Raw genomic sequence first — 12,736 nt, 5'->3', positions numbered from 1 at the left:
GAAACTGATTCTAGTGATCACAGCTACGGAGGAGTTCTAAAATATAAATATGATAATGAAAAAATTGAACACCATTGTAGATATTATTCCGGATCATACACGGAACCACAATTAAAATGGGAGATAAATAGGAAAGAACTATTTGGATTATATAAATGTTTGTTAACATTTGAGCCATATATTGTTTATAACAAATTTATAGTAAGAACAGATAATACACAAGTAAAATGGTGGATAACACGGAAAGTACAGGATTCAGTAACTACAAAGGAAATAAGGAGACTTGTATTGAATATACAAAATTTTACATTTACAATTGAAGTAATACGAACTGACAAGAATGTTATTGCAGACTACCTATCAAGACAAAGGTACCCAAACAGATGAAAGCCAAGAATCAAAAGACATATTTACAATCCTTACTACTCTATCTTTACAGATGGATGGTATGGGAAAAAGATTACAACAGCTAGAGGAAAGCAAGCTAAGTCAGCAGCATGACTATAAAAATGCGGAACTAGGTCAATCGGAAGACTCTAAACTTCCAGAGTTAGAAGGAGACGTTGGGAAACTCCAAAAAACCCATAACACAGTTGCTTTATATACAGCTGCAGGTACAAGCAAACAAGTTAACAAAAAGCCACATATCAATGTAAACCTAAACAACGTATTTGATAAGCCATTTACATCAAAAAAGCCAAGAGAAGCAATAGTTATAGCCCCACAAACTACAACCTATGCCAATAGCCTACACCACAACAAAAAGGTATATAACCATATTACTCAAACATATATTGAGAATATATATAAAATTCAGACATTCTTGAACCTAAACCCTAGATCAACTACTACTACAGATCCAACACAGGATTATGTAACCCAAAAACTACAGGGATATAATAGGCTTATAGCCCAGCCAAAAACAAAAGCAAACCTAGTAAAGACATGTTACAACTACGGACTACTTAGCACAGTATATACCCACGACGGAGAAGAAATAATTGGAATACCAGAGCTATACAAAGCATTTGTCACCTTCAAGAGAATTACAAAAGGCAACCTATTCTTCATCAAATTCTATACAGCACCAGCGGAAATACTATATGACGAAATAAAACCCATAATACAGGTGATAAAGATAGGACTAACACGAGATATGATAATACCGGAAGAGATAGAGAAACAACCGGAGATACAGAAAATGGAGATACCAAGTTTCTATGCCAATAAAAGAATAATTGGTATAACAACTATTATTCAAGAACTAGCTAACAATTATCTACAAGGAAATGCTATCTGGAGCTACTATTCCAGAGACCAGTTAATGATATATGCCAACTCAAAGGAACTACGACAAGGAGATATGGATGAAGTCCAGAAATGGATTTTATCATTATTAAAGCCAGAAATGCAACCAACTACCAGAGCATTGAAAAAAGAATTTATTTCAAACGAGTTATTAACAAGATACTGCAAACTAGTAGGACACAAATATCCAGACCACATATGTTCAAAGTGCAACGGAGATGATAACTATGTACCAGAAGTCCAACTAGAATGAAGGTATCAACAAGAAGACAAAAGAAGAAGACAGCTACTGGAAACACATAATGTAAAGTAAATAGTAAGAGTCATAATCATGAACAGTAAAGGTCGTTCATGAATAGTAAGAGTCATGTAAAAAAGTCGTAAAGTAAATAGTAAGAGTCATAATCATGAACAGTAAAGGTCGTTCATGAATAGTAAGAGTCATGTAAAAAAGTCGTAAAGTAAATAGTACGAGTCACATTCATGAACAGTAAAGGTCGTTCATGAACAGTAGGAGTCATTTAAATTTTCTATATATTTTGTAAATCAGAAGAAGGGAGGACATCCTCAGACACCTTCATCCTCACCTTATCTTCTCCCAATAAAATATCTGATTATATACAAACTTCTGAAAGCTATGGAGCATCCAAACGAGTTACAAAATCAGGTAGGTTTATTCATAATCATGTTTAACTAAACTCTTATATTCCTTATAATCTCTTAATAATCATATGTTAGAGAATAATTATTTATCTATTTTATATATGTAATAAAAATTAGTCTTGAAATTGGTAATATGGAGAGCTTTGAAATATTTTGTTGATTCTATCTCACCTAAATTTACAACAAAATCACATCATAAGTTCACCTTTTTATGACATTGCTAAACGCAAACAAATTATCTAGTTTCTTTATAATTGTGAGGTTTGGATTATATATGTGGGTTTCATGTTTCTAAAGGTATTTCCGTTAAGGCCTGACATATCTTCAATTCATGTTGCCTTTTCAATTCCCTAAAATTGCTGCATCGTTCACTACTTATTCTTTATATTTTATCTATGCCATTAAAATGTTCATTTAATATTTGATCTTTTCACCTTCATAACAGTAATTATACATTCATGCAACCTTTTCTCCTCTATTTATCTGTTAAATCATGACAGGCACGAACTCAAAAATCTATTTTTTTTTTCTACCAAGATCATTGTCAATTGGAAAAAAAAAAAAAAAATCTCTCTCCACGAAGAACACTGTTTTTAATTTTGCGTGTCTGATCATCATCTCCAACACACCAAATTCACCCTCAAATGTTAAATTAAGTATGTTTATTTCTTTTTCAGTTACTTTTTACTATTGCTTGATAATTTCATGACTTTTTCTTTCATCCATTTAAATATATAGGGTGGTTACATAAGGTTTAAATTTTTAATGTAGTGGCTGTCATATCTGGACAATGATTTTGAAAACCAAAAAACTTGAAGACGGACTAAATTTTTTGGGACCGAATTAGTGGGCGTTTGGACATAAGAATTGTAAATTTCCTAAACATGGTGAAATTGTTTTTCAAGTGAAAATGATATTTGAAATTTAGAGTTGTGTTTGGACATGAATATAATTCTGGGTTGTTTTTGAAGTTTTGTGAGTGAAATTTTGAAAAACAACTTTTTGTAGTTTTTCAAATTTTCAAAAATTTCCAAAATAGATCTTAGTGAAAATTGAAAATTTTATGAACAAACGTTGATTTCGAAAAAAAGTAAAAAATTTTTGAAAAAAGGGGAAAAATTTCTTATGTCCAAACGGGTAGCATAAGAAAAACTTAATTAATAGTCGGCTTCATAATATTTTAATGCATCGATTTTTAAATCTGGACTATATTTTAGGTTAACTAAAAAGTAAAAGTCGACCCCATACATAAATGGTTGCCTAATCTTCTTATTTTCATACGTACGTTGTCGTCTTCTTCTCTTAAATTGGTGAAAGGAAAAGCTGTAAATTTATTTGTTTAATGTTGCAAGTTTAGAGGATAATCTTGTTGCGTTCATCATATTAATCGAATAGGATCACCTTAATCAATTTGAACTTGTGTTTTTTCCCTTCAATATTGGTATTACTCATTACGAATATACTTTTAATATTATATTATATACTATTTTGTACTGATTGATATGGGATACACGCGCAAGGTACATGTTCAGATACTAGTCCATCAATAACCATAAACATTAAACAGTCGGTATATAACACAAGTAATCGCAGGGAAACAACAATAATTATAACAGGCAATCACTTGGGCCTTTCACCAAATAGGTTATATGCACATTCATCCTTCACTGTAATTTCTAACATTCCACCATTCAACACTACTCCTAATTTAGCAAAACACAAAAATCCCCGTATGAATCACTTCCATACATCTAAAGACTAATTTGAACAATTCAATTTGACGCATTTTGGTCACAAAGGCGGCAATATCACCAACAGTAAGGTTGTTCAATAGAGAAAATTTCAGCATATGGTACAGAGACTATTACCAACCAAGGAATTTTAGACTATGAAACCATATGGTCATTGCCAGTTCTTACAACTTGATATCCCCAACAAGAAAATAATTCCAAAATAAGCTCTACAGACAACAGCGCGGGCATATCTCAATGAATCCATATTGCAGTAAGTAGTACTTGTATCAAACAGTTAGTATGCAACAACAAAACTTCTCAAGAAGTTCAGCAATGTCCCACAAACGCTGGCACTAAGCAATCAATATAGCACTTGAACAACTGATATTGAAGAAATGCACCAGAAATTTCAAGCCAAAATAGCACCAGTATTTCACAACACAGGCATTAGAGCAATCGTTGCCTCCCCAAAATGAGTGAACACAAAACAATAGCTGAGTGTCATAAGTCACCTAAATGGTATTGCTTCTGCTTCAGTTTATGTTACAGTATTTCCTTCTTAGTCCATTTAAAAAAGAACAGGACAGATTAGTCGTGTTGCACAACTTCTTATTGGAAATGAAAGAGAGAGACAAAGACTTTTAATATATTCCTTTCACTTAGGCAAAACTGTTAATGCTCAAAATAAACATTAAACTTGCACAAGTTCTTCTTTCTCAAATTGAGCAAAGAAACTTTTAATCTCTGAAACTTCCACGCATCAATGCGTCCATAAAAACCCGAAAAATCGAATCAAATCGAAAATCAAACCAAACCGACCAAAAAAACCGATACTTTTTGATTTGGTTTGGTTTTGATTTTGAATTTTAAAAACCGATCAAATTTGGTTTGGTTTTGGTTTTAATCGGAAAAACCCGAACCAAACCGATTATAGAAGTAGCTATTTCAAATTTATTATTACACCTATATATATATTGTTATACAAAGTTTCAAAAAATTTATGGTAAATGTTAATAGTTTGCACTTTTAATATAGTTATTTACCTTTACATTTTAGTTTGATTGATAGTTTTCTTTTGTTTAGTGTAAGAATCCATTTCGCGTTAAAAATAATATATTTTTAATTGAGTCCTTAAATTATTCATTACTATTTGATTCAATTATTATTAATATATTTTGGTAAATTATAGATTTCTCAAAGGGCAATTGATTTGATAGTGTTACATTGAAAATGTGGTTGCCGGAATATGTGTTTGGTAGTGTATGTCTTATATTTAAGAAAAACCGACAAATAACCGAAAAAATCGAAAAATCGACATAAACCGAATCGAGAAAAACCGACTTAATTGGTTTGGTTTGGTTCTAATATTTGAAAAACCAACTTACTTGGTTTGGTTTCTTTTTAGGGAAAAACCGATCCAAACCGAACTATCAACACCCCTAATTCTAATAATATTTTTCATCAAAATTGTATTATTCGAATTGCTTAAGGATGTTGATCCTACACGTCGGTACATTATATGCAGTTAAAAATCAGAAAAATAAAAATATACCACTAAAACACCCGGTACAAATATTAAGACTCTGGAAAAGCACTGAAGCTTGAAAGAGATCCAGAGAAGTTAATAAGTTATACTAATTGAGACAAGTAAAACCATTTTTTTAATAAATAAAAAGCAACTAAAGATCACAACAAAATCACATATTTACTTCTTCAATAATTAAAAAATATTCCTCATTGGGGTAAGCTTCAGTCAGATCACAACAAAGGGGAACAATGGAATTGGTAAGAGAATTTTACGCGAATGCCTTTCACTTGATAGATGTAGGTAGGTTCCAGACATTTGCATAAAACTCTCGACCCATTTCTCGTTTCCTCTATTTTCTTTTGCTTTGAGACAAAACGATGTTGATCAAACTTCTTTAAGGGGCATTTTCCTATACAACTTTGCCCTAGTCTTTAGAAACTGAATAGGGTTGCTTCCTTTTATTGGCAGACAAGGGTGAAAAAACTGGGCTCAAAAAACTTGGCCCATCCAAACCATCAAAAAACTAACGGGTCGGGCAGGAACTATATCTTTGATTGGGCTCAAATGGGCCTGTTATACAGCAAGTTAGCCACTAGCCCAAATTAACTTGTAACACAGTCCAAACTTAATTCGTGAATTAGCTTCCACTTACCTGTCTAAGTCCAGAGCTCCCATGCAAGTGTCGCCTATGGGGCAAGCAAGTTGTCAGGTCTTGCTTTGCTCTTCTTATATTCCTACAATACAATGTGTCTATTTCCTGCAGTTTTGTACAAATTGGTTTTGCAATTGTATTTTTCTTTTTATTTTGCATTTCATCTTTTTCTTTTTTGGCTTATTCGATTTGTACCTTGTCTATTTTTAGGACAAATGGTTTTGCATGTTCATAAGTCGAGGCTAATCATGTTGATCCCCATTTCCCGGATTGGCACTTCTCCCTTGTAGTCCTTGTAGCAGTCCTCAGCTATTATTGAGACACAGCGGCGCTTATCAAACTCCTTACGGCTATTTTTCTCTACAGCTTTGCCCTTGCCTTTACAAATTAAAATAATTATGTCACCGACAAAATTTCAGCACTTGCCCTCGTAGGGACAAATAACAGTTAAGGCTCATATATACCTTGCTATCAAAACAATAATAAAAATAAAAAAGAAAAGCTACTACTAAATCACCCAATTCAAATATTACGACTTTGGAAAAGAACTGAACCTCGAAAGAGATCCAGTGAAGTTAAGAAGTTATACTAAACTACTAATTAAGGCAAGTAAAACCTTTTTTCTGTTGAATAAATGAAAAGCAACTAAAGATGACAACAAAATCACATTTTTTGCTTCTTCAATAATTGAAAAATATTTCTCATTCGGGTAAGCTTCAGTCAGTTCACAATAAAGGGGAACAAAGGAATGGGTGCGCGAATTTTATGCAAATGCCTTTCACTTGATAGATGTAGGTAGGTTCCAGACATTTGCATAAAACTCACGACCCATTCCTCGTTTCCTCTATTTCTTTTGCTAGAGACAAAATGACGTTGATCAAACTTCATTCTCCTTTACAGCTTTGCCCTAATCTTTAGAAACTTAACAGGGTTGCTTCATTTTATTGGCAGATAAGGGTGGAAAAACTGGACTCAGAAAACTTGGCCCATCCAAACCATCAAAAAACGTAAAAATTGCACAAGGCGCCCTATTTGGTCGCCCCCATTTAACTTATACCCATTTTTTTTAAACTTTTAACTTGTACCTACTTTTTAAACAACTTCAGCTCCCTTTCTCCTCCTTCATTTTCTTTTTTCTTCTTCTACAACGATGACTTCAACATTGCTCTTTTTCTTCGGCTTTAGATAAGAAACTTCATGCACCTGTTCCTGATTTCCAAAGGCATCGATGTGCTTGCTGCTTTGTTGGTCATTCGGAAGAAATCAACATTGATGAGTTAAATGAGAGGAATGCATTTGAAACAGATGATTCAAATGAGAAAAGATGCCTCACTGACAATGTCTTAAACATTAACTATTCTTGATCCAAGATAGCAATGGCAGGACATGGGACCTAAAGCAATTTCTTAGTGACCTTTGCCATTATAGAGAAGCTTTTGTTATGTAAGGCGATTAGTATATGTATATGTACAAAGGATTTGTTACCTATATTTGCTTAGCTTATCACTTTTTCTTCACGCAAGGAAGACCAGATATTTCATGATCCTTCTCTTTCATAATCAAACAGAAACTGATCATACCTGCAGTTGAAGTCTTTCCCCAACTTAGTGGCAGTTTCTTCCAACAACTGAACTACTCCAACCTTTGGCGAGCTGTGCAATTTATTTTTTTCAAAGGCCAGAGCTGAAGTTTCCCAGTTACAACACAAAAACTTTAGCTCTATAGCTGAAGTTTCCCAGTTACAACACGAAAACTTTAGCTCTATAGCTGAAGTTTCCCAGTTACAACACAAAAACTTCAGCTCTAGAGCTGAAGTTTCCCAGTTACAACACAAAAACTTCAGCTCTAGACCTGAAGTTCGACAGTTACAAAACAAAAATTTCAGCTCTAGAGCTGAGCATCAGGCCCGGCTACTAGAATGCTGAAGTTTTGCGTGATTGCCATTGATACTTCAGCCCCGTGTGCTGAAGTTATGCGAAAAAACGGGTACGCTTGCAATGTTTTTGCAAAGCGGTCACAAGTTAAAATGTGACACAAAAAGCGGGTATAGATGCAAATACCCCTCAAAAAACTAACGGGTCGGGCAGGAACTATTTCTTTGATTGGACTCAAATGGGCCTGTTATACAGCCAGTCAGCCACTAGCCCAAATTAACTTGTAACAGAGTCCAAACTTAATTCATGAATTAGCTTCCGCTTACCTGTCTATGTCCAGATCTCCAATGCAAGTGTCGCCTATGGCGCAAACAAGTTGCAGCACTTGTTAAACTTGAAGTTCTTCCGAGGAATCAAGTGGAATAAAAGTTCAAGATCATCTACTTTCAGGGCTATATGTATACTTTACCCGTTATTATTTTAAGGGGTCACTTGGTAATCAGATTCGGGGGGTTAGCATAGGATAAATTTGAAATTAGATTTGTCTAATGTATCATTGCAGACTTAGCTAAAACCAAGATAAAATTTATATCAAAATAACGAGATTAGTTGTTTTATATAGAAGGTAATACTATTTTTCTTGATTATAATTCTGGTACTATTTTCTAGATTATAAGTTTAGGACAGTAAGTTGTCAGGTCTTGTTTTGCTCTTCTTATATTCCTATAATACAATGTGTCTATTTCCTGTCGTTTTGTACAAATTGGTTTTGCAATTGTATCTTTCTATTTATTTTGCATTTCATCTTTTTCTTTTTGGCATATTCGATTTGTACCTTGTCTATTTTTAGGACAAATGGTTTTGCACGTTCATAAGTCGAGGCTAGTCATGTTGATCCCTATTTCCCGGATTGGCACTATTCCCTTGGAGTCCGAAACTAAAATAATAAATTTTAGACTCAAAACACCTTTATATAGCTAAAAAAAGGTTACCTTTCTAACTAAAACGCAGTATTATACCGTTTTAATTTAACGGAAATTTAGCCATTAAAGAAAAATGTAGTATAATACTGCTTTTTACTTAATAATTCTTTTTTATGTAAAACATAGTATAATACTACGTTTTACTAAAGTGCAGTATTATACTGCATTTTACTTCATTTTTGGGCCCACAAATAAGTGTTCTGCGGATAACTGACATAAATAATTCATTTTTTTATGTAATACTGCATTTTACTAAAGCGCAGTATTATACTGCATTTTACTTCATTTTTGGGCCCGCCAATAAGTGTTCTGCGGATAACTGCCATAACAATAATTCAAATACATAAAGCGTTGTATTATACTGTGTTTTACATAAAACAATTCTGCACCCCAAGCTAGGACTTGCCTTATTTAAAGGCGTTAGGATTTTATGAAAATCCATTCAAAGCTTTTCTTCAAACTTCCGTTCATACTTCTCTTCTTGTTATCAAGCTTTTTTTTTATAATGTCTGAAGAGCCAAAAATAAGGGTGTCATTATATTGGGAGGGAGGGGACGAGGTTGTAATGGAGAATAACTCTGTGAGGTATAGTTCACCTCCACAGTGTCATGTTAAATTGCCGCTTATAATGGAGTACGATAAATTGGTATCGTTATTATGCAAAAAAATGAGTGTGAGAAAACTTTTGGCGAACCTTAAAGTAACCGGTAGATTTCCGTATTCTATGACTCCGCAGGGGTTTGCTTATTATTCTGAGTTTAAGATCGAAGATGATGAAATTTTTAGAGATTTTTTACGGATTCTGGATGAATACAGGGAATTTATTGTAATAAAATTATTGGAAATGTATGTCAAGGTTGAAGACGTTCCCAATAATGAGGGTGTGCATAGTAGGGATAACCCCCAGTCATCAGGTGGTTATTGTGGAGCAGTTTTTGCCGGACAGATTCCTGATGAAAGAGCTTGTCTTGATTTAAACTTATCACCAACGATGAATGAGCAGCGGGAAAATAATTTTTCGACTTTATATAATCCACAAGACGACTAGTAAACTTCAATTTTCTATGCTTTAGCAATGTTTATTTTATGTTTGAATTGGATTTGTATTAACACTCATATTGTTCATAGGGGATACCTTTCGGATATGAATTTTACAAGTTAAGACCCCGCTCCTAGTTGGAATATGCGTAGTTTTGGCGTGTTGGACCACGGTGGCCCATCTGGGAGTCATCACCAACAAGAAAATGTCCGTCATGGAACGTCAACACATTACGACTTGTAAGCAAAGTGATATAGCTATATGTAAAGTATTTATCTAGTTGAGTAGCTTATCATTTTATTCTTTTTGTGCCGTGAAAACGAGCAACTTGATGTTCCTGACCTCACACAGTTGCCCATAGACGACGTATTGACTCGTGATTTGGCAGATGCGCAGAGTCAGGAAGATGATAGTGATTATGACAACAATGCCGATGAGTCTGGAGATGACACACCCTTCCCTGATGAGGAGGAAGTGAATGTCGAACCTGAGCTGACAAGGGAACATGCTCCTCCACCTCCTGTTAGACCAAGAGTGTACGAGTCCCACATGCCGTTTCATGAGGGGAATATTCCCTACCTTGATAATTTGCCAAGTATGCCGGACGTGGATGCCCTAACAAGGTATGTGACGAATTTCGGTCAGCAATGTGGGATGAGTCTAGACCAGCGGTGCTAGCAAAGGGTATGTATTTCCCCGATAATGGTCGCCTAATCAGGGCTGTAAAAATATACAGTGTAAGAGAGTGCCGTGAGATGACGGTAAGGGAGTCAACTACGGAGGTATACAAGGTTGTATGCCATAGAGACTTTATGGGTTGTCACTGGATGTTACGTGCTAGCAAGAAGAAATCAGGGTTGTGGAAAGTGGGTAAATATATTAGCACCCACAGATGTGAAATGGACACATTCAATGAGAATCACTTCAACCTGAATGTAGACTTGATTTCTCTTGTCTTTATTCTATACTTGGAAGTGTCCTAGGTTCAAGATTAAAGAGTGTATTACAGCCGTCCACCAGGAGTATGGGTGTACTATAACCAAAATAAAGGCATATCTCGGGCGCAAACATGCCTTTGAAACTATTTATGGTGACTAGGATAAGTCTTTTTCATCTCTGCCCAGGTACATGGCCGCACTGCAACATTTTAACCCTGGGACTGTTGTTGAATGGAGGCGTGAGCGGAGTTCGGACAGACCCGAATATATTTTCAACTATGTGTTCTGGTCATTTAAACTAGCAATTGATGGTTTTGTGCATTGTCGTCCTGTAATTTCCATAGACGGTACCCATGTCTATGGAAAGTATGATATTAAGCTTTTGATTGCAGTTGCAGTAGATGTCAACGGACAAATATTTCCACTAGCTTTTGCCATTTGTTCCAATGAAAGCAAAGAGACGTGGATGCTTTTTTTGAACCACTTGAAGCAACACGCTATCAAACAACATTCAGATATTTATCTAATATCTGATCGACATGGTGGTATTTTAAGTTCTGTATGGCATTTGCCTGAATGACAGGAACCCTATGCATACCACCGTTACTGTGTGAGGCACTTTAAGGCCAATTTCCAGAAGAAATATCATGACAATACCTTGCATGATTTAATATGGATGGCTGCAACTGAGTACCAGCAGTGCAAATTTACGAGGCGCATGGAAGCGATCCGGCAGTTAGATCCACAAGCCTATACTTGGCTGATGGGACATGAACTTTACATGTGGACATTGCATGTTGATGGTGGCAGACGATGGGGAGCCTTGACTACAAATATGTCGGAGTCATTCAACGGCTTGTTGAAGTCTGCACGTGGATTGCCTGTCACTGCTATGGTCCGAATAACATTCAAATAGATTGTGGAGAGGTTTGTTGAAAGGCATAGAGCTGCATCGGTATTGATGGACAAGGGTATTCAATTTATGGCAATATCGATGAGAAGATTTGAGAAGTACAAGAGGCGAGCACATTGTCATTCATTTTTACAGTACGATCACGACCGGGGTGTTTTTGAAGTTTGCACTGCTATCCGCGAACACCGGGAGAATAATCTATAGACGGTGAATGAAGCCAGCAGGTTGTGTTCATGTGAAAAATGGACCATCTACCACATACCGTGCGCACATGCCTTGAAGTGCTTTCAACAAGTTAGTTTAGGGGCAACCAACTATATTAATAGGAAATACAATGTTGTTGCATACGTAGACACATGCAGTGGGCAGTTGCAGCCATTGGGTGCTGAGCATTATTGGCCGTCGGAACCTTTTAAAATGGTGTGTAACAAGGACTATTTGCGCAAGCTACAAGTGCAAAAGAGAACGCGTATATGGAACCAAATGAATGTTGGTGACACCGTTTATGCGCGTAAATGTGGCATATGCTCACAAATAGGATACGACCGTCGTAAATGTCCTTCAGCTGGTGTGGGTGGCGGTGGTAATCCAGCTCCTGTTGCAAGTTCGTCGAATGTACCCAACTATTAGGATACACCTAGTCTTTTGTTTTCGTGTTGTTTTTTGTAATAAGTGTCTGTACTTGTGTATGTTGCAATATCTATTAAATAAAATTATTTTCCACAACCTTGTTACATCTTATTTTTTAACATTATCTTTTGAATTGGGATGATGATATGGTAGTTCAAACATTCAACTTATTGGTGTTAGTAAAGAAGACCAATCTTAATTTTTTTTTAAAAAACCTATAAAATCAAGACATCCTTTATTATCCTTCTTAAAAATTTGCTTCTTAAAATGGCCGCTGTCTTAAAAAAGGAATCGAAGAAAATAACTAAAGCAACGTACAAGAAAATAAAGGATAATAACCAATAGGAAAAATTAAATATGTATAGCGCGGTACAATACTACGTTTTGTGTGTTGTCTTGTCGGTTTGAAAAAAGCTGAACCGACTGTGCAAAAGTTGTTTCGTCTCAGAAAAATTTAATATGTATAGCGCGGTAC

This window comes from Nicotiana sylvestris, chromosome 8 (genome assembly GCF_000393655.2).
Source record: "Nicotiana sylvestris chromosome 8, ASM39365v2, whole genome shotgun sequence".
NCBI lineage: Eukaryota > Viridiplantae > Streptophyta > Magnoliopsida > Solanales > Solanaceae > Nicotiana > Nicotiana sylvestris.
This window is presented reverse-complemented; position numbering follows the sequence as displayed.